The following is a 22,217-nucleotide window of genomic DNA, read 5'->3' as shown; positions in this document are numbered from 1 at the left end:
AGGGAAACGAGCTACATGATTGATTGCTATGGGAACGGGAACAGTGATATTTAGATTTCTGATACTAAGGTTATTACAGATATGCACATTATAACAACTAAATATGAACCATACATAAGGTATTTCTCATATAAGACATGTGTTGCCATTTTCTCTTATGCTGTCTTATGAGGGGGAACATCTGTAACAAGAGGGGTTCTATATGTGTTCAACTCACACCCAGGACACACAGACAGGCTTTGCATCAGATTTTTTTACATCCCAGATTCAGAACCTAATAAAGTAGGGCTGCCACAAGTCTGGATTTTCCCGGATATTACCAGGATTTCAAAAGCGGTATTGATGTCCAGGGGGGATTTCTGGAAGGCGGCGCTTTGTCTTGGATCTTAAGCAAGTCAATCGAAAAATCGCGGGGTTTTTGGTGTTTTTGTAAAAACAAAACCCAAACCCCCACGCTCAATAATTTTAGGGTTTACCCCAAAAAGCTCATATTTTGGGGGTCTTCCTAAAAAAAGTTCAACAACTTTTGGGGTCTCCAGGTTTTTACTCTTTGAAATATGGCAACCATAAATGAAGTGATTCAGCTCAACCCATAATTTGTCCAGAACAGGTAGAGGCAGCCCCAGATCACCCACCGACCAGGGCTGTCAAAAGGATTGATGGACTGGCATCGAGGGGAGGGGGAGCAGATATACAAGCAACCTGCATGCACCCCCACCTTCCAACGACATTTAATTAGGGGTTTAAGCCCCAATTAAACACTGTGCAATGCCCCTGAATTGGGTCAGGTCAGTCAGAGATCATTGTGGGTCAGTCTGGGGCTGCTCCAAAACACCTGATACGGGTCCAAAATTGGATTGCAGGGCCCAATGCATAGCCCTACATACTGCTTAAGTGACCAATTCAGGAGCTGATAAGGTGAGCGCTAGCCCATGAAAGCTTACAGCAAAATAAGTTTTTAGGATGGCACATGACTCACTGCTGTTTTTGTGGCAAAAGGCCAACAGGGTTACTCCTCTAGAATCTGTAGCAATAAAAGATAACCCCTGGAGAACTTAGCCTTTCTAAATAAACCAATAGTATGGTAAGAGAAACTGCCGTGCTGAGCTCCACATGAAGTGTCCCTCATAGGCTACATGCTCTGAGAACACGGGGCACATGGTGTCCTTTTCCACAGCTGGCCATGCATGCGCATCACCCGATGGTTCATAGCCAAAGTTTTCCACTGAATACACAGCAACTTTCTTCATTGCTAAAAGAACCCACTTAAATCTTTCATGCCGTGAGATGCCTTTGGAATGTGCTGCAGTATTTAAAGTCCAAACCCACAGAATTCAATTTGGTAGCGAGGGCAATTTCTCTTTTTTCCATAGCCTGCCAGTTTATTACATTGCAACAGGATTATTTTAATGCAAAACACAGAAACTTGACTAAATAGTTCACCGTCCAAGAAGGAAACGCGGCAGAAGATGAGGAGCAAATCAAATACAGTTGTTCCAGAGCTTTATTCCCAAATATTTTATAAGCCTTCAGCCTAACTCCAGCAGATGGAATGAGGACAAGTCAGGCTCTGAGCTGATTTTTGCAATAGGTAAAATACAGCCTTAAGACTACAAAACCTATGGCGCATATGAAAAACACAGCAGCGACAACAAACAAGGAGAATCTTTACTTTGCCGGGGGCTCTTTGTTAAATCTTGAGTTTCACTCCTCTGCCTCTCGGGAGCCAGCAGTGATGCTCCGTGTTCGGAAGGCAGGTGAGCAACACCAGCTTGTCCTATTGAATGCCACTGGCTTCCAAAACACGTTTTGGGCACCAATTAACTTCAAGCTGTTATTTAAAGTGTGTGACCCTTTACGTTTTAACTGTTGGCATTTGCTGCATCTGGAAATCAATGTCGACATACCCTGACATATTCTGATATCAATTAGTGGATGTGGATAAAGCATTTGCCCTTTTGTTTTTTTTGTTTTTACTCCAGGAGAATACACAGGCAAAAACTGAAATAGCTCTGTCCAGGTAGGTTCTGTCTTTGGTTCTGTATAATGTTACTATGACCACCGTTATGCACATGCCTTACATCACAGCTTTCCAAACTGTGTGTCGCGATACACACAGTGTGCCAGCTGCAGTGTGTCACTCGAATGCTCCCCGCGCTCCTCCTGGGGATGGAAAGGGGCTAGTTTAACCTCTGGTTTGCTAGTAATACTGAATTACAGTGTCACAAAATTATGCATGCTCACAAAGTGAGTCACCAACCTGAAGTTTGGAAAGCTCTGCTTACATGCATAAGAGTCCTAGATTCACTTCCAGGTATGGAGTACTGAGATTTAAGGAAGGCCATGGGGTTTCAAATAAAACAACAACAACAACACATTGGAAGGCCATGGCTCATGGGCAGAGCGCATGCTTTGCATGCAAAAACCCTCAAGTTCAACTCCTGGAATGTCTAGACACAACTGGGAAAGACCCCTGCCTGGAATCCTGAGGAGCTGCTGCAAGTCAGTGTTGACAATACTGAATTTGGTGGACCAGTGGTCTGATTTGGTATATGGCAGCTCGCTATGCTCATTTCTGTGGGTATTTGCAGGCAAAGAAGCTCGCTGTCCCTTGAGCCCTGTGACACAGTGGCACAGTGAGTGCTTCGGTTCTGTCACTGCTGCAGAAGGTCGCAAGTGGGATAATGAGATGGAACGAAGCTGCATGAAGACGGAACCCACTGTTTAAAGGCACAGTCTGAAAGTGAACCAAGAATGGATGTGGACAAACTCTTTGCCTTTTTTTAACACCAGGATAATGCACAGTCTCCCTGCTTATTTAACTTATATGCAGAATTCATCATGCGAAAGGCTGGGCTGGATGAATCCCAAACTGGAATTAAGACTGCCGGAAGAAATACCATCAACCTCAGATATGCAGATGACACAACCTTGATGGCAAAAAGTGAGGAGGAATTAAAGAACTTTTTAATGATGGTAAAAGAGGAGAGCGCAAAATATGGCCTGAAGCTCAACATCAAAAAAACTAAGATCATGGCCACTGGTCCCATCACCTCCTGGCAAATAGAAGGGGAAGAAATGGAGGCAGTGAGAGATTTTACTTTCTTGGGCTCCATGATCACTGCAGATAGTGACAGCAGTCATGAAATTAAAAGACGCCTGCTTCTTGGGAGAAAAGTGATGACAAACCTAGACAGCATCTTAAAAAGCAGAGACATCATCTTGCCGACAAAGGTCTGTATAGTTAAAGCTATGGTTTTCCCAGTAGTGTTGTATGGAAGTGAGAGCTGGACCATAAAGAAAGCTGATTGCCAAAGAATTGATACTTTTGAATTATGGTGCTGGAGGAGACTCTTGAGAGTCCCATGGACTGCAAGAAGATCAAACCTATCCATTCTTAAGGAAATCAGCCCTGAGTGCTCACTGGAAGGACAGGATCCTGAAACTGAGGCTCCAATACTTTGGCCACCTCATGAGAAGAGAAGACTCCCTGGAAAAGACCCTGATGTTGGGAAAGATTGAGGGCACAAGGAGAAGGGAACAACAGAGGATGAGATGGTTGGACAGTGTTCTCGAAGCTACCAGCATGAGTTTGACTGAACTGGTGTGCTCTGGTCCATGGGGTCATGAAGAGTCAGACATGACTAAAAGACCGAACAACAACAATGCACAGTCAAAACCAAAACCAAAATACACTAGGATCTTTAGCTAGCAGCTTTCCTTCAGGCAACTGTTTCATTTATTAAAAGCCACTTGCATTTTTAAATTAGATTTGCATTATTTTCACAGTGGATTAACCTGACACTTTGTTTTAAAAAAGAATCTGTGGGTTTTTCCACTCTTTCCTTGCTAAATCCTTCTCACTTGTCCCAATTTTGAAATAATTTAAGAATATTTTTCTTTAATCCCTTTCAGTAAATGAATTTTTGTTAATGTTAATACCACTCAGCCTGTGGACATATTTGCTACAGCTATGCATATGGAGAATCTCTTTTGGAGATTATTGGATTAACATTTTTTGGAGATTACCCTAGAAAATCTGATGCATAGTTGCGTTGCAATTGTTGAAAAGCTTGGGATTTCTCAGCTTTGATTACTTTTGATTTGTCTGAGGGGCTTTTAAATAAAATAGTTGGGAGATTTCTTCCTGTTCAGATGTTCCTAATAGGATTACATTGTCTGTTCAGCACTAGGGCCTTGAAAATCGTCCACCAAGCTCTCTGTGGTATTTCACTCCTCCCCTCTGCCGTATCTCAATTAGATATCACACTGGTGTTATCAAGGACTACAGTAGGTTAACTTCTGATTATCATTCTATTCACCTTGAAATGTTCACTTCTCTTTTAATCCTTAGCACATTCCCAGAGGAAATAATAAATAATATCACGCCATATGGCAAATGGGATCAGCTGCAACTCCATGCAGCTTGTAGCTGAGGAGTACTGCCTCTCGTAACCCAGCCATAGCTGGCATATAAAACCTGCTCCTGAATTCTCAGTAGAAGACAAAGAACTGGGCGAACCCAGTTGTGTACAGATCTCTGTACACAAAGCCAGGCAGAACTTTCTACTGTTCCTTCCCATTATGGCTCAGTCCATAACCTACTCTCCTCCAACTGAACCAACCCTCAGTCAACCTCCTCTCTAGGTGAGCAAACCTATGGACACCAACAATAGAATAATTTCCATTTTCGTCAGTGACATTTACAACTAATTCAGAATGTGGCAGCTAGACTGGTGACTGGGAGTGGCTGCCGGGACCATATAATACCGGCCTTAAGGATCTACACAGGCTCCCAGTATGTTTCTGAACACAATTCAAAGTGTCGGTGCTGACCTTTAAAGTCCTAAACGGCCTCGGCCTTGTATACCCAAAGGAGCATCTCTCAACAGATACTGTCCAGATACTGAGGTCCAGCTCTGAGGGCCTTCTGGTGGTTCCCTCACTGCGAGACGTTACAGGGAACCAGGCAGAGGGTCTTCTCAGCAGTGACGTCCTCCCTGTGGAACACCCTCCCAGCAGATTACAAAGAAATAAAGAACTACACAGCTTTTAGAAGACATCTGAAGGCAGCCCTATACTGGGAAGTTTTTAATGTTTGATGTTCTATTATGTTTCTATATGTGCTGGAAGCTGCCCAGAGAGCCAGTGTGGTGTAGTGGTTAAGAGCGGTAGTCTCGTAATCTGGTGAACTGGGTTCGCTTCCTCGCTCCTCCACATGCAGCTGCTGGGTGACCTTGGGCTAGTCACACTTCTCTGAAGTCTCTCAGCCCCACTCACCTCACAGAGTGTTTGTTGTGGGGGAGGAAGGGAAAGGAGAATGTTAGCCACTTTGAGACTCCTTTGGGTAGTGATAAAGCGGGATATTAAATCCAAACTCTTCTTCTTCTTCTTCATCAGAGTGGCTGGGGCAAGCCAGACAGATGGGTGGGGTATAAATAATAATTTTTAAATTATTATTTACCCAAGATTCAGGACAGACCAAAGAAAGTACTTCTTCACATGCCTAAATCATGGAATTTACTCTCAGAAGAGGTAGTGATTGCCACCAATGGGAAGCTATCAATGGCTCCCAGCCACAATGGCTCTGTTCTGCCTCTGAAGGCCAGTTGCCGGGAAACAGAAGTGGAGAGAGTGCCATTGTGCTCAAGTCCTCCTTGTGCGCTTTCTTTCGGTATCTGGCTGTTCACTGTGAGAATAAAATTCTGGAGTAGATGGGCCACTGGCCTAAGCCAGTAGGCTTTTCATATGTTGACGCTTAGGATTGTGTTGTATTACAACCTGATCTAGTCCTCTTTTCTGTCACTCATACCGCAAACCCTTCTCATAACATGGTCCCACCTCTCTCTCTCTCTCTTTTCGTTCAAATCCCCCAGTCTCAAATAAGTCCAAGCACATTTAACACACAACCGCTTTAACACACCCGTCTCTTGTTAACTGTTGGCCTCAGGCCTTGTTCTCACCACCCATGTTTTGGTCTTGGCACATGAAGGCTTCTCCCATAATTTGGAATCCTGCAAGATTAGGATTCTACAGCACAGAAGGAGCTTGCACACATATACTAGGTTTGCCTTTAAAGAGAGCCCTTTCCGAAGCATGAGGGGCAGTGCCAATGGGAATATGGAGGTGCATTGGGAAATACATAGAGGAGAAGACCTGAATAGAAATAGATAGATAGATAGATGATAGATAGATAGATAGATAGATAGATAGGAGACACATAATAAATTAATCTCTTGAGCATGGGGTGTGTGTTGTTGTTGCTGTTGTTTTTTCAACATTAGAGAAATGTTACACTGTTTCCGCATAATTACATTTTTCTATGCAGCTTTCTGAATTACTCACCTAACTTCTCAAGACGTCCTGTTTTTTCTGCTTCCGTTTAAAAATCTGACATTCTTGCCATTGCATCGCCACACCCATCTTGTCAATAGTTCTTCATTCTCTGCCATACTTGACTGTGTCCACCCCACTTGACATCAAAAAGAATAGGGCTGCCTGAAGCCGAACCTGTTTTTTTAAAAAAACAAAAAACAACAAGAAACAAACCAAGAGAATGACAGTTTATATCAGAAAAGCTCTTAATGACCTGTTTAGAGAGCAGACATTAAGATAATCCCAGCATGAATGAAGGAGAAAATAAAATCCAGTGGAACCTGCCTGTGAGGGGGTTGCCTTTAACTGATGGGCTGGTCAGCTGATTATCTTTTGGTGGAATGGGAGGAGTGGCTGAGAAGACAAGATGCTGTTTATTGGTTATTAGCTCAGCAGTGGTGCTAACTGTACATAATGGTCAGCAACAGCTCACAGTCTGTTGAAGTTGCAATAGGGAATAAGCTTGCAGTTTTCCCTTACTGAACATGCCTGTGTGTTGGGCACTTGAGACTAGCAGGCATCCTTCTGGAAGATTTAGGGCAGGGTAGCTTACTCCTCAAGATATTGCTGGACTACAATTCTCATTCTCCCTGACCATTGTCCAGGCTGGCTGAAGCTGATGGGAGTTGGAGTGTAATAACATCTGGATGACACCATGTTAGCCACTCATTAGTTAAGGGGAATGGAGATGGGGCAAGAAATTCTGCAGTGGGGCAAGTTCTATAGGATTTCTATCAATGTCCAAACAGAAGAGAGTAATGAATGGCCTTTGCTCTGTGGCAAGCAGTACTGAAGGAGCATCTTTCTCCACCCCCATTGTTTAGCCTGGACACTGGGATCCAGCACTGAGGGCCTTCTGGCAGTTCCCTCACTGAGAGAAGTGAAGCTACAGGGAACCAGGCAGAGGGCCTTCTTGGTTGTGGCACCCACCCTGTGGAATGCCCATCAGATGGTATACAATGAGTAAAGGTAAAGGTAAAGGACCCCTGACAGTTAAGTCCAGTCACAAATGACTCTGGGGTTGTGGCGCTCATCTCGCTTTACTGGCCAAGGGAGCCGATGTTTGTCCGCAGACAGTTTTTCCGGGTCATGTGGGCAACATGACAAGCTGCTTCTGGTGAAACCAGAGCAGCACACAGAAACACCGTTTACCTTCCCACTGGAGAGGTACCCATTTATCTACTTGCACTTTTGGGGCGTGTTTTCGAACTGCTAGGTTGGCAGGAGCAGGGACCGAGCAACGGGAGCTCACACCGTCGTGGGGATTCAAACCGCTGACCTTCCTATCAGCAAGCTCTAGACTCAGTAGTTTAGACCACAGCGCCACCCGCGTCCCTATATAATGAGTAATTATATAACATTTAGGAAACATCTGAAGGCAGCCCTGTATAGGGAAGGTTTCTAAGGCTTAAATGTTTTACTATGTTTTTATATATGCTGGAAGCTGCTCAGAGTGGCTGGGGGCAACCCAGTCAGATGGACGGGGTACAAATAATAAATTATTATTTTGAATTGCCTTAGCTCTGCATTTCTCAAAATTTGCCTAATTATCTTCCCCTTTGCCAAGTTAGACAAAGCTAAGGGATGGGACCTGCTCTCTGGAGAGTTAAGCACACTTTGGGATTGTCTCCCTTAAGACAGAATCAAGGAATTGTAGAGTTGGAAGGGGTGTCAAAGGCCATCCACTCCAATCCCTGCAATGCAGGAATCACAGCTAAAGGACCCTTGACAGATGGCCACCCAGCCTCTGTTAAAAAGCCTCCAATGGAGATGGTATCTCCATCCTGACATCAGTAGAAGGAGGAGGAGGAGGAGGAGGAGGAGGAGGAGGAGGAGGAAGAAGAAGAAGAGGAGGAGGAGGAGGAGTTTGGATTTGATATCCCGCCTTTCACTCCCTTTAAGGAGTCTCAAAGTGGCTAACATTCTCCTTTCCCTTTCTCCCCCACAACAAACACTCTGTGAGGTGAGTGGGGCTGAGAGACTTCAAAGAAGTGTGACTGGCCCAAGGTCACCCAGCAGCTGCATGTGGAGGAGCGGAGATGCGAACCCAGTTCCCCAGGTTACGAGACTACCGCTCTTAACCACTACACCACACTGGCTGGCTCAGAGGGGCCTTCTCTCACGCATGGACACATAGCAGTGGACACTACTGTTGAGCTGATTCCCAAGGAACTTGCCATCCCCTCTTGCGGCATGCTAGTTTGCTCCCTTGGCACATAGCTTGGGAAATGCCGGCTTAGCCTGCCAAGCAGAATGCAGTAGTAAGCAAGCCACTCCCAGGCATGTGCAGAACAAATGAGCTCCAATATACAAGTTTCAGGACCCGACTTCTTAAACCTCTTTTTGGAAATTGTGCCTCGGGAAGAAAGCTCATCATTGCCTGCACCACCTCAAATGCTCCACAAAGCACACACATACCCAGATTCCCAAATCAGCAAGCCACTGTTATCTGTAATGTTGCTTCTTACAGAGCACCGGGTTTAATCATGTCTTAATGCAATTTGCATTTGTGTGGGTCCGCTGTGCATTTCCTTGGAGCATGCCACATTCTATTAAAGCGTCCGGCTTCTTGCAGGGAGAATATTAAATGAAAGCAGCTCGTAATTTGCCTGGAAATGCATGTACTACACGAAAAACACACACAATGCTATCTGTGATTAGTTTGCAGAAGCCATCTGTCATCTCTGCGCGCACACGCACACACCGCCTTGCACTCAACCAAACCAAGGATGACAGAGGAACTGGGAAAGAAAAGTATATTTACTTTTGACAATGGAATCTACCAGCTTCCTTTTTTGCTATGGTTATCCAGCTTGGAGGAAAATGTGTTGGAGGGAAAGGATGTGGATTCTAATTTACAAGAGGAGAGGCATGCCTAGTCCAGACCAGCAGTCTTTTAACATCTTGAAGAAATGTGTCTGCAAAGTTCACGGCAGGCAGGTGCGCATTGAGTCTATTTACAGCTGGAAGCAAGAACCGAGATGCTTGATGAGGTTGGGTATATCAGGGAATGTGTCTTTTCGGCATCCTTTCCTGAGAGAGCAAATCATTTGCCTGTAATGAGAATACTCGTTTCGAAATTAAACGCTGCAGGTGGGGAAAAATCTTTCCTATTTATGCCCCAAAATATGTAGCGAACAAAGCCAAACAAAGAATAGTGGATACCAATCTTCAGAGTTTGGGGGCCAAAGAGGGGAAATGGGAAAAAAGGTTGGATGCATGTAGCTGTCACAAGCAAAGAGGAGGGGTGAACAGCAATCAAGCAGTGAGCAGCAATGGTTTGCTGAGCTGGTATTGTCCTGGGGGAGGAAGGGAAAGGAGAATGTTAGCCGCTTTGAGACTCCTTAAAGGGAGTGAAAGGCGGGATATCAAATCCAAAACTCTTCTTCTCTCTCTTCTGGGATTCTCAAGTCTTACTGCAACTTACTGTAGTGGTTAGAGCATGGGTAGGGAACCTTTTTCTCTGAAGGCCAGGCAGAGAGGCTTAGAGGACTAGGTTTGAATCCCTGGGTCTGAAGTTCTGTAATCTATACCACTGGGTCAGAGTGTCAGGCAAGAATCAGGGAGATCCAGGTTCAAATCCCCCCGGTCCACTGAGTGACCTTGGGCCAATCCCTATTTGACAGCCTAACTTTTCTGGCAGGATTGTTGGGAGGATTATGGGAGAGGGAGTGGATGATGTATGTTGCTCTAAGCTTGCTGTGGGAAGCGCAATATAAAAACTGGAGTAAATAAAGATATAACACCTATATATTTTTTGCATAAAACTGCCCCTCCCCCACAATATTCAGAAATGCCAGAGAAAATGGCAGCGGAGGCCAAAGGGAAATATGAAGAGCCTAACCCCAGAGTTTCAGGCAGGCGTCTTTCTAAGCCCACCTTGGGATCCCATGGTTTGAACCCAGGGCACAGCATGTGCCTTGCCACTGAACAGTGTTCTGTAGTCAGAAAGCTCCCTGTTTTCCAACAGCCACATAACAATCCTTGCCTTGCCTACTAAAGTTTGTATTTTATTTCTGGAGCACAGCCTTTGGTGGTTCCTGCTAATAATCTATTGAAATTTCCAGTCACAGAGATGAAAAGTAGGGGAGCCAACAATAGGCATTCTGCTGTTCTCATAAGGGATGTGCTTATGTACCCAAAACACACCCTTCCGTTTTTGGTGCCGGAGGATGAAAGGCAAGTTTCTTTGTTTTGCCTGGAAAGGGGAAGAGCTGCCACAGAGGGCTGGCTAACAGAAGTGGCATTCTCAATCTTAAGCCAGAACTGAATTCAAAGGTGCTGGCTTGCAACAAGGGGTTCTATCCAACTAAATCTACTCAGACGAAACCCATTTAAATGAATAGACCAAAGTAAGCTGTGAAGAACCTTTTAATGAGGGTGAAAGAGGAGAGCGCAAAATATGGTCTGAAGCTCAACATCAAAAAGACTAAGATCATGGCCACTGGTCCCATCACCTCCTGGCAAATAGAAGGGGAAGAAATGGAGGCAGTGAGAGATTTCACTTTCTTGGGCTCCATAATCACTGTAGATGGTGACAGCAGTCACGAAAATAAAAGACGCTTCTTGGGAGAAAAGCAATGACAAACCTAAAGGTAAAGGTAAAGGTACCCCTGCCCGAACGGGCCAGTCTTGACAGACTCTGGGGTTTGTGCGCCCATCTCACATCTATAGGCCGGGGGCCAGCGCTGTCCGGAGACACTTCCGGGTCACGTGGCCAGCGTGACAAAGCTGCATCTGGCGAGCCAGCGCAGCACACGGAACGCTGTTTACCTTCCCGCTGGTAAGCGGTACCTATTTATCTACTTGCACCCGGGGGTGCTTTCGAACTGCTAGGTTGGCAGGCGCTGGGACCGAGCAGCGGGAGCGCACCCCGTCACGGGGATTCGAACCGCCGACCTTTCGATCGGCAAGCCCTAGGCGCTGAGGCTTTTACCCACAGCGCCACCCGCGTCCTATGACAAACCTAGACAGCAGCTTAAAAAGCAGAGACATCGCCTTGCCGACAAAGATCTGTATAGTTAAAGGTATGGTTTTCCCAGTGGTGATGTATGGAAGTGAGAGCTGGACCATAAAGAAGGCTGATCACTGAAGAATTGATGCTTTTGAATTATGGTGCTGGAGGAGACTCTTGAGAGTCCCATGGATTGCAAGAAGATCAAACCTATCCATTCTTAAGGAAATCAGCCCTAAGTGCTCACTGGAAGGACAGATCCTGAAGCCGAGGCTCCAATACTTTGGCCACCTCATGAGAAGAGAAGGCTCCCTGGAAAAGACCCAGATGTTGGGAAAGATGGAGGGCACAAGGAAAAGGGGACGACAGAGGATGAGATGGTTTGGACAGTGTTCTCAAAGCTACAAACATGAGTTTGACCAAACTGCAGTAGGCAGTGGAAGACAGGAGTGCCTGGCGTGCTCTGGTTCATGGGGTCACGAAGAGTCAGACATGACTAAGCAACAACAACAAAGCTGTGCTCATTCATTTCAGTGAGCCTACACTGAGTAGAACTAACATTGGCTGCAACCCAGAGTGAATCTGTATTTCAAACCTGGCTGCAAATCTGCTCCCAAAAATAACTGAATTATCTCATAATGGTGAAGTGGGGATCTTAGTATGTCTCATTAGGAAAGATATTCTAACTGGGATTTTAATATACCTGCTACCTCCTTGCTTGCTTGCTTTAACCATTAATTTCTAATGGCAGACGCTTGTCAAATTAACAGTATACTAAATCTATAGGAGTATAGCATCTAGATCAAGGGAAGTAATAGTGCCACTGTATTCTGCTCTGGTCTGACCACACCTGGAGTACTGTGTCCAGTTCTGGGCACCACAGTTCAAGAAGGACACTGACAAACTGGAACGTGTCCAGAGGAGGGCAACCAAAATGGTCAAAGGCCTGGAAACGATGCCTTATGAGGAACGGCTAAGGGAGCTGGGCATGTTTAGCCTGGAGAAGAGGAGGTTAAGGGGTGATATGATAGCCATGTTCAAATATATAAAAGGATGTCACATAGAGGAGGGAGAAAGGTTGTTTTCTGCTGCTCCAGAGAAGCGGACACGGAGCAATGGATCCAAACTACAAGAAAGAAGATTCCACCTAAACATTCGGAAGAACTTCCTGACAGTAAGAGCTGTTCGACAGTGGAATTTGCTGCCAAGGAGTGTGGTGGAGTCTCCTACTTTGGAGGTCTTTAAGCAGAGGCTTGACAACCATATGTCAGGAGTGCTCTGATGGTGTTTCCTGCTTGGCAGGGGGTTGGACTCGATGGCCCTTGTGGTCTCTTCCAACTCTGATTCTATGATTCTATGATCTACGGCCTTCCTCTCATCCATCACGGTAATAATATTCTTCAGATGACTCCTATGTGTTAGCAAAGCATGACCTTCTCTGCCTGAATCTATAGAAGTGACTCTTAATCAAACTCTTCATTCCCAGGTGTTCGCTGAAAGCGTCTACTTAAAAAAAACCTATTTTCTTTCCACAGCTTCTGGGTGACGACCAGTTTTTTTCAGCACAATCCTAGGCGTGTCTACTCAGAAGTAAGCCTCATTCAGTAAGCTCAGCTGGATTTACTTCTATTTCAGGTTAAGTGCGCATGGGATTGAGGCATTATTCTGATGGTATCCTAACAAGAAAATATCCTAATTGTTGTCTGAGCTCTTGAAAGTTTATCTCCTTTTTATTGCTTTTTTAATTAATTTATAAAGATTTCTTGGTTTATAAAAGTATGTGCAATGTCTCTTTTTTCAAGTTACATTTTCTGCAGGTCAATTTCATTTGTTGAGACGTTAGTGTTACATTAGGAAGAAAAGGGGGGAAGAGGTAGAGAGGCAATGATGGGTGGCTTTGTTTCTCTTTTACTTAATGTATGTTTGGGGTTTTGTGTCGTTTCTGCAGGTTATCCTTGCCAATCGCATTGTGTACCAAAAATGATGGCTATTTAGGGGATGATTGCTCAGTATTAAGATTTATGTATGCATACACTTAAAACACTTCCTAGCTAAAAGATACCAAGGTGGGGTAAGAGAGGTGCAAATAAAACTTAAATATCAATGCAATATAAACAATACACAATATACTGGCCAGAATAGAGGGAGAGGTGGTGATGGTGGTCCACTTTTCAGGCACTGCATATACACAACTGAACACCTGAACAATGCAGGTTGCTTTGGTCATGCTCATCCTGTGAGGGTAAGGATGATGTGAAGGTACCGTATTTTTCGCTCCATAAGACACTTTTTTCCTCCTAAAAAGTAAGGGGAAATGTATTTGCGTCTTATGGAGCAAATGTGTGGTCCCTGGAGCCGAATTGCCCAGGGGCAAAAAACAGATCGTGGAGGGGGGAGGGAAAGACAGCGAACTTGCAAGGAGAGGAGACTGGAAGATTAAAGCAATGAGGAGAGAAATTAGAAGAAAAGGAGGAGCAAAAAAATGCTCCAGCTAAGGAAAAGACACTAAGGCAAACAAGAGGGAAGGGGGTATTGAAACAAAGCCACTGAACAGCTGATCGGCAAGGGATCGGGAGGGAGATAAGAGACTCTAGAGATAAAGGAGGCTGCCTGGGAGGGGGGAGGTAAAAGCACCTGGATCCTCAGGATTTTTGCATTGGGTCACCCCAAATTCTCCATCAGATTACATAGCATGTCCGTGGCTACAGCCTGCACCAAAACACACACACATCCACTGTTTCGTGGGGCCGTAATGGTGCAAAAATGTGGTTACAAAGCACGGGTCCACAGGGATCCTCAGGATTTTTGCATTGGGGTACCCCAAACTCACCGACAAATCACATATCATATTTGTGTCTACAGCATGAACCACAAAAATCATACACCCACTGTTTCGTTCAGAATATTTTTTTCTTGTTTTCCTCTTCTAAAATCTAGGTGCGTCTTATGGTCAGGTGCGTCTTATGGAGCGAAAAATACGGTGCCCTATTCCTTCTCCCTTCTCCCCCAACAGGGGATCAGCAGAGTCACATCTGAAAACTGATCATTTCTGTGGCGTGAAGGTGATTCTTAAGAGTAAAATAGTGATGTTTTGCACAGAACTCTGGGTATGCATTGCTCCCCTTGTTTCATTTTTCCTTTTTTTTGCAACAACTCAAAATTCAGCATATAAACTCATATTTTAAGAAGTTTAATGCAATAACAGCAAAACATTATGGGTCTGCCTAGATTACAATAAGAAATCACGGTCTTGAAGATAAGTTTATTCAACTCTATTGTGGGTATTTCCAATTATTCTATTTAAATTATGGTGGGCTCTCCCCCCTCCCATTTCTTTGTGTATTTCTTTCCTCTAGTCCCATGCCTCTTTTTTTATTTCATTTGCCTTTTCTACAACATCAGCTTATTTTGTGCTCTCTATCCTTTGAAGAGGTATTTATCATCATTTCAAAGTGGGGGATATTGTGATTATAGAACAAACAAGTTTGCATAAATGAGTAAATGGATCAGATTGACTCTTTATTCTTTTGCATTACATAGTTCAGTAGCCACTATTGCTTGTTCAACTTCTAAATAAATGTGTGTGCTTAAATAAACACAAGCCCATGGCAAACTTGATTTGACATTCAGGGTGCATTTCTGTAATTCTCTGTGCCAAAATCCTATCCCCAATGCCTTTGTGGTCATCTCCCACAAAAGTGGGAACGGCTTGGGGACTTTTGTGGAGTTGGGATAAATTTCTTAATTTGTGGGGGTCATGGGGTCAAATACTTCATCCGACCTCCAGTAACCCCTCGAGATTTTGTTTGCTGGCTGAAAAGTACAGTTCTATTTCAGCAGAATTTTGACTGCTGAGTATAAACAGTGGAGGTTATTTTTCACCTGTGATCTTGGCTCTTGCTACTTTTAAAAAGGATGTTAAATGCCAAGGATTTTATGTAATGCTATCGTTGTATTATTTGTATTTCAATGCGTTTTGATTTTATTTTGATTTTAGATTGTCACAAGCTGCCCTGTGTGGTGCACGTTCATTAAGAGGGTGGGGGAGAAATAGACAGATAGATAGCTATGAATTGAAAATGAAGACAATGAGAGTGAAGTAATTTGATGCATTTCCCCCCGAGATGGAAGCCCTGTGCAGATATTCTTAAAGTGGGTGCACTCACTGCATGGAGAGGGTGATTGGGATAACAATGCCAGCCCTCCTTCGTTCTCTCTGCATGGATCAGTCATTGTGCATCAGAGGCTTCATATGCAGGATTGGTGTCCTGCCAAAAGTCTGCAGACTTTTGGGTACAGGATCCAGAGCCTCCACATACTGGTTGCATGCAAAAGGTCCGATCAATGCAGGTGAATCAAGACAGGGCCCAGTTAGCAAGAACCACCTTGAATTCACAGGCCAGTCTTTTGTTATCCCAGTTTCTACACAGTACAACAGATTAAAAGAGATTGTGGGCACCCAAGTTTCAGCCATGAAGCTCCTTGATTGGTCATAGAGAAATAAAGCATGCACTTCAGAAGGCTATTGTGAGAACAAAGTAGGACAACCTCATATGTGCTGCCTGGAGCTCCCCAAAGACAGAAAACAAATGAAAGCACACCAGCAAGGAAGTGATTGAATGGATGGTTGACCTTTGCGACTGTAACTGCTCAGCTTGTATTGAATTATGAAATCACAGAGCAAGGTCTTGCAAAGAATCAAAGCAACATTCAACAAATAATGAAGAAGTGCCTCCATCATCTTTAAAAGAGATAGAATAATGTGTTGGGGAAAAGACAGGATCATTTGACCCTGCTGACTAGCCTTCCCAGACCTGGGGCCTTCAGATCTTTTGGACAACAACTCCAAAGAGTCCCAGCCAGTGATCTGGGATGGTGGGAGTTTTGGATTAAAATCATCTGGAAGGAACCAATTTGCAGAAGGCAGTTTTAAACCAAAGCAGGAGACAGGTTTTTGTTTTTTAAGGGTTTGGGATTTATTTTCTCACTTTTACTTGCAATGCTCAACAGTGCTAAGGCATTAGTGATTTTTTCCAGTGAGAAGTCACAGAAACGTTCATTTGCATTCTTTGGGTACTTCTTCTAAAGCCTGGAAAAATGAAGGAGGCACAAATGAGTCAAAGGATCTGGGTGAGGAAATTACTACGTTGAAATATGCTGATGAAACCTAATATAATTTCAGGTGTAAAAACCCTCCTTCAAGTGCTCTCCTTCATTTCGGTAAAGCTTACTCAGGAGAACCTGCCAACAGATTGTGTCCTGTGTCATTATAGCACAGGGCTACAAATGTAGTTTCCGATCATAAGGATGACTCCATGTTGGGCTGTAGAAGTTTAACACCTTTAAAACAACATCTGGAATCTAATTAGCAATTGCAGCAGAAATGGGGAAACATTAGTGTTGCCAGCTGCCTTTATTTTGCGGGACAGCTTGGATTTAAGAATCACACAGTTCCATAGGACAGAGTGGGTTAGAACTCAGAAGGCATCCCATATTTCAGAGACCATAGATCAACAGCAAGGGTGGGGAACCTGAGGCCTCAGGGCGAAATGCAGCCCTCCAAGTGTCTATCTTGCCCTTAGAATGCTCCCTAGCTCATACCAATTCTCCCCAGGCCACATCCTTGCTGCCTCTGTTTTTACCATGCTGGGATGTATCCTTGAACTCTGAGGATGCTTTTTGACTTCTTGAATGGAGGATGGAGACGGGTGTGTGAGTGTCTAGAAACTAGCGTGCTGTACAAAGGTAAACGTTTACATTTGCTGTTAACAGCCATGTGCATCTCTGGCTCTGCACACCACTGACAAGCAGCTCTTGGATGCTTGTTTAGAAGGAGATGTAGCTCTTGGGTTGAAAGAGAGTGAAAGAGCACTGGGAGATAATTTATAATGAATTGAAAAAAGTGTTTAAGAGTACTTTTCCAAAAACAAAACAAAACAAAACAAAAAACAGAGTCCTTTTTGTCGGGGATAATTCAGATGGGAATTCCCAGGTGTCAAAAAAAGCTATTTATGTATGCCACTACTGCGGCCCGTGTTTTGTTAGTCCCAAAATGGAAAATGAGTGAGGTCCCAACTAAAGAAGAATGGCAACTTAAACTGATGGAATATGCACAGCTTGCAGACTTGACTTATAGAATAAGAGAACAAGAAGAATATACGTTTAAAGAAGATTGGAAAATGTTTATTGAATATATGGTTGAAAATTGTGTACATTGAAAACATTGGCAGCTTTAAGATAAATTCAACAGTGTAAATAAGTTTTGGTGGATGTAAAAATGCAATAAATGATTTAGTTTATGTAAAATACGCAGGGATCTATGGCATGAAAACTGAACCATGGAAAGAGAAGAAGAGTCACTGATATTTTGAGGTTGTTTAAATGAATATTCTAAAATGTAAAATAGAAAAACTTAATAAAAATTGTACCAAAAAAGAAAAGAAACAATAGTTCTCACCTCACTCTACAGTGTCCCTCACTAATGAAACTTTGTTCTGTGATGCTGTAGAAGGTGCAACAAACACTGCAGGCCACAAACAGCTGCTGCAATCTTTCCCTTCGAATTGGATCATGTAAAGACAAGGGAATCTGAATGTCATTTCAAATGCCTCTGAAATCTAGAAGGAATATGGAGCAAGGATCCAAGACAAAAGCCAAATATATGGCAATATATAAATGGCAATATATAAATGCACACACACAAAAGTATGACGGCATTTGCTTCCTTGCTTCCAGTCCATGGCACAGATCAGCACCAGCCAAACCTCCCTTTGCAACAGGGGAAGGAATATAATAACTGCAATTTGTCAGAATTAGAGAAGCTGTGGGAAACACTGGGCTGAAAGTGGTGAGCGATTTTGTTGCAGTCATTGCCTGAGAGGTTGACAGACCACAAGGGAAAAGCACAGCATATTGTGGGCAGAACTATGGAACCCATCAGTTTAGGATTATTAGAAACACAACAACAAAAGCAAAGGGCAGCCTTCCCCATCCTGGTGTGTTCTAGACATTTGGGCCACCAACTATCACCAGCCCTAGCCAACATTGCCAGTCATCATCTGGAGGATACGAAGTTAGGGGAAGGCTGATTTGAGGGACAAAATCACAAGCCATTTCACTAAGCAGTCAATTTACACAAGTAGCACTTGATTGACCCTGTACAGATTGTGTGGGTTAATCTACAGGGTTGCCTAAAACTGGTGGTTAGGCATGGTGATTTATGATGACCCACCTTTTGCTGGGCTTCTCTGGGAAGGAGATTTTTGAGAAAAGAAGGTGGTACGTGAAGTTCGTGAAGTGCAAGGATGATGGGCCTATGCTATTCACTTCAACTGAAAAGAAATGGCTGAATTAGGATAGGACTTAGAAAGAAACGTTTCCCAATGTGTGTGGATTTATTTATTTATTTATTTATTTATTTATTTATTTATTTATTTAAAATCTTAATCTCTGCCTTTTATATGGCTATGTCTGAAATGAAATCTCATACTTCCAAACATAAAACGGTTGCCACAGATCAAACACCTCAGTCAAAGCTTTCACATCACCTGGATTCTGTCAAACTTAATACTTTTCAGCAGTGGCAGTTCACCTGTTAATCTGGTAGTCATCCAGAGATAATTCCTGGAGTGAAAGCTGAAATATCTAGTGATGCATGTAAACATGCAAATTAGCTATCAGTTAGATGTGTAAGCTCTTTTCCTCACCCCATCACTTATCAAAATTATTTTAACCACCTTCCACATTTCCTCTGAGCAGGGGAATCCCCCCCCCCAATTATTTTTACCACTAGGTAAAATTTCTATAGACACACAAAAAGCCCCGGAAAAAATTCCACAAATCTCAGAATAATTTTACTTTACCTCCCAATTCCTACAGATGTTTAGCTTGACTATGACTCTTCAATAGCTCACTTCAAATCTTGCCGTAGGCAACATTTGATGATAATTATAGCTGTGTTATACCCACACTCGGAGTGAACAGAAAACTTCCAGAACCAAACTTCCAACATTGTGTGTGTTATTTGAAGCCCTTGAACTGGGAGATTTTAGAAACAGGATTCAGACTTTTAAAAAATGGTTTCAATGATGGTGGGAAGAGAACAGTGATCTCCTGTTCTTCTATTGCTGAAGTGTTTTTTTGTTTTTTTAAATAGTTTTGCAGTTGTTTGTGGTGGCATCTGAATTTATTTGCAATGAACAACCGGCAGCTACCATTCCAATGTCCCTGTTGTGTTTTGGTCCAATGTTGGATCTCACAGAGTCAGTAGAGTGGCAAGGCAGAAGTTGCTGGACCATGGATAACTCTAAATAAGTAACTTACTCTGGCAAAAGTTGGGAGCAGACTGAGCCCTTTTAAGTCCCTGTCTCCAGACTATCTTTTCTAGGCTTCACCCTCTTGTAGAGAACTTCAGAGCTTTAAAGGGCCAGTCCTCTGGCCTGTAGACAGGAACCCCTCCTCTCTTTCATTGCCTCCCTCCTGGTGCACTCCATGAGCCACTAAGTTGATGACATGCAGTGGGAGGTACCCGGTCCAGGAGAAGGTGCCTGTGAGGGTCCAGGCTCTAGCCCAAGGGTTTCCCAAACTTGGGCCACAACTCCTGTCACCCCAAAACAGCTGGAGACCAAAGTTTGGGAAACCCTCCTCTAGCCCTACAGGTGCCAGTGATTCTGGGAGGTTCTTCTAGGGGCTGAACTTGACCCAGCTCCCTATCTGGTGCCTCTGCACCCTCCGATTCGGTGTCTGCATTGCTGCTGGATTCAAGGGTCATGACAGTTCCCCACTCCTGGAATTCTTTCTACCACCACCGTAAGTGGCCAATACTGACAAAACTATTCAAAAATTCTAGGGTCCTGAAATCCCCCCTTCCCTCTGTTACTGGAATTTCTGTTCCACTGATTTTTAATGCAGTCATAGTTTAGGCATGACGTGGTAAGCAATTTTTAAAAAGAAGTCTAAAACCATATTTGAGGTGGGTTTTTAGAAGGTCCTTTTCACACTTTCACCCCCTACTGCCAACATTGGTTTGTTTTTTCCCCAGAGGGGTGGGGCTGTACAAAAAATTGCCTTCAACAATCCCATCACTTGCAACGGGCTGAGGAATTCTGGGAGGTCGTATCATCAGACGTTGTTCAAAACAATGAAGGGCTAGGTTCAGCCACAGGACCTGCTAGTGGAAGTCAATGCAAGGACTTTTGCTAGCACAGTGTGTCAGGAGACCCTCTAGAATAGCATAGCGGGGAGAGGGACAAGTGCTCTATAGGGCAAGGAGAAATGCTTGCACTGATGGAGCCATCTCCTTATTTCTGCATCGAATTCCTCCTCAGATATTGTTTAAGGGAGGCTTTACACAGAAAGGCATTCCTCATATGCCAGAGTGAAGTTTAATCACCGTGAGAAGCCCGTAGAAACGTTACGCAAATAGTTAATAGTGAAAAATTTTTGTCAAAAGTGATATGTGTGCACTTAAAATGCAGCTCTTTGCTTTTTATTATTCATAAATCTCATAGCCCACCTTGTTCCATTTTACCTCCCTCAGAGAAACTCTTTAGAAAAGCAAAAGTTGAAAAAAGGACAGAATCAGCCAAAGGGAAGCCTGTGCTGGCTCTAGAGAATATTTGACATTCACATCTTTTCTCTTTGCAAAGGGGGAAAAAGTATTAACATTTTTCCAAATTACAGGTGTGAAAATTAAGTCAGCTGGAGGCATGTGTCTGAAATATGCATTATATATCTGAGAACCTTTGGAATGTTAACAGTCAACCTAGGAAATGCACAACAAAAACAAATAATAATGAGGTGATTAATGAACTAGAAAATCACCAGTAGTGGGGTACCAAGATTGCGTGGTGACCTGAATGAAAAGCGATGGCAGGTCCTAGGCCCTTATTCATTGTGGCTATGTATAAGTGAGTCACCACTTGACAAGCTTTCAGGACAGCTATTGCATTTGCCGTAGAAAGTGCCTAAATGTTTTATGCCTGAATCGTAAAATGAGTGAATGCACTTTAAATCAGAATATGAAATTTCTCTGGTGGAAGTTATTCAAATACTTATGAAATGACAAAACATTTTGGAGCAGGCAAAAAAGGAAGGAAGGAAGGAAGGAAGGAAAGAAGGTGGCTACATTTTTTGAAACCCCAATGATCTGTAAAACAGAAAACATTTAGATATAGCATACAATTGCATCTTGAGCAGAGGTTATGTTTCAGGTATGGCGTGCATGTCCCCAAAGGTGTACACCTGAACTGTCCCCATTGGAATTGTCTTGTACAATTATCCCTACCATCCAAGCAAAGGAAGAGGGCTTTTAAGCTGTATGCCCTGCTTATTGGGTTCTGGGACACTCTTGTGAGATCTTGTGGGGCCATCCAAGTTCCCACAAAAGCCTCCCAAGGCCTAGGAAGCAAGCTTGAAAGCTTACATGCTCTTTCTGCACCAGGAAAACCCAGCACAAAAGGAGCTTTTAAGATCTCCAGCTTGCGTGCAATTAATTTGCAGGAGTTCAACTGTCCATCTTTCAAAGTTGAAATTGTGCAGGTTGATCGCACCAAATTTTGAAAAAAATAACACAAGGAGTTATACAACCATACAAATGTCTTTAAGTGAAAATGGTTTCAAAACAGATTTGGGGGTTCAGAATTCCCTTCCTCCTGCCTCTCCATTTCTATATGATTCTCCCAATGTTAGGATGCATGGAAACTAATGGATGTTAGTTTATGGAAACTAACAGAAACTCAAACGACTTCAGAGTCTAGCAGGGGACACTGAGTCAAAGCCTATAGTGCCATCAGTTAAGGAGCCAGATTCCATTCCTGATCTCCCCTGTTGGAGATCAGGGGAGCCTATGGCAGAAGCTCACTGAACCAGATGCCACATGATTCCCCAC

General features: G+C 43.5%; 1 protein-coding gene across 4 annotated transcripts in view; it reads right to left on the bottom strand.

The window, feature by feature from the left end:
• The window catches only part of B3GALT1 (beta-1,3-galactosyltransferase 1), a 344,225-nt gene that overhangs the window by 178,867 nt on the left and 143,141 nt on the right, over nucleotides 1–22,217 (bottom strand). For all 4 annotated transcript variants that reach the window (XM_082237023.1, XM_082237024.1, XM_082237022.1 and 1 more), the window contains exon 3: nucleotides 6,346–6,510. The gene's annotated coding sequence lies outside the window, so the exon portion shown is untranslated. The remainder of the gene's footprint in view (nucleotides 1–6,345; nucleotides 6,511–22,217) is intronic.

This window comes from Podarcis vaucheri (genome assembly GCF_965113315.1).
Source record: "Podarcis vaucheri genome assembly, chromosome: 1".
Lineage (NCBI taxonomy): Eukaryota > Metazoa > Chordata > Lepidosauria > Squamata > Lacertidae > Podarcis > Podarcis vaucheri.
Note: the sequence above shows the minus strand (reverse complement) of the source record. Positions and strands in the feature narration are given on the sequence as shown.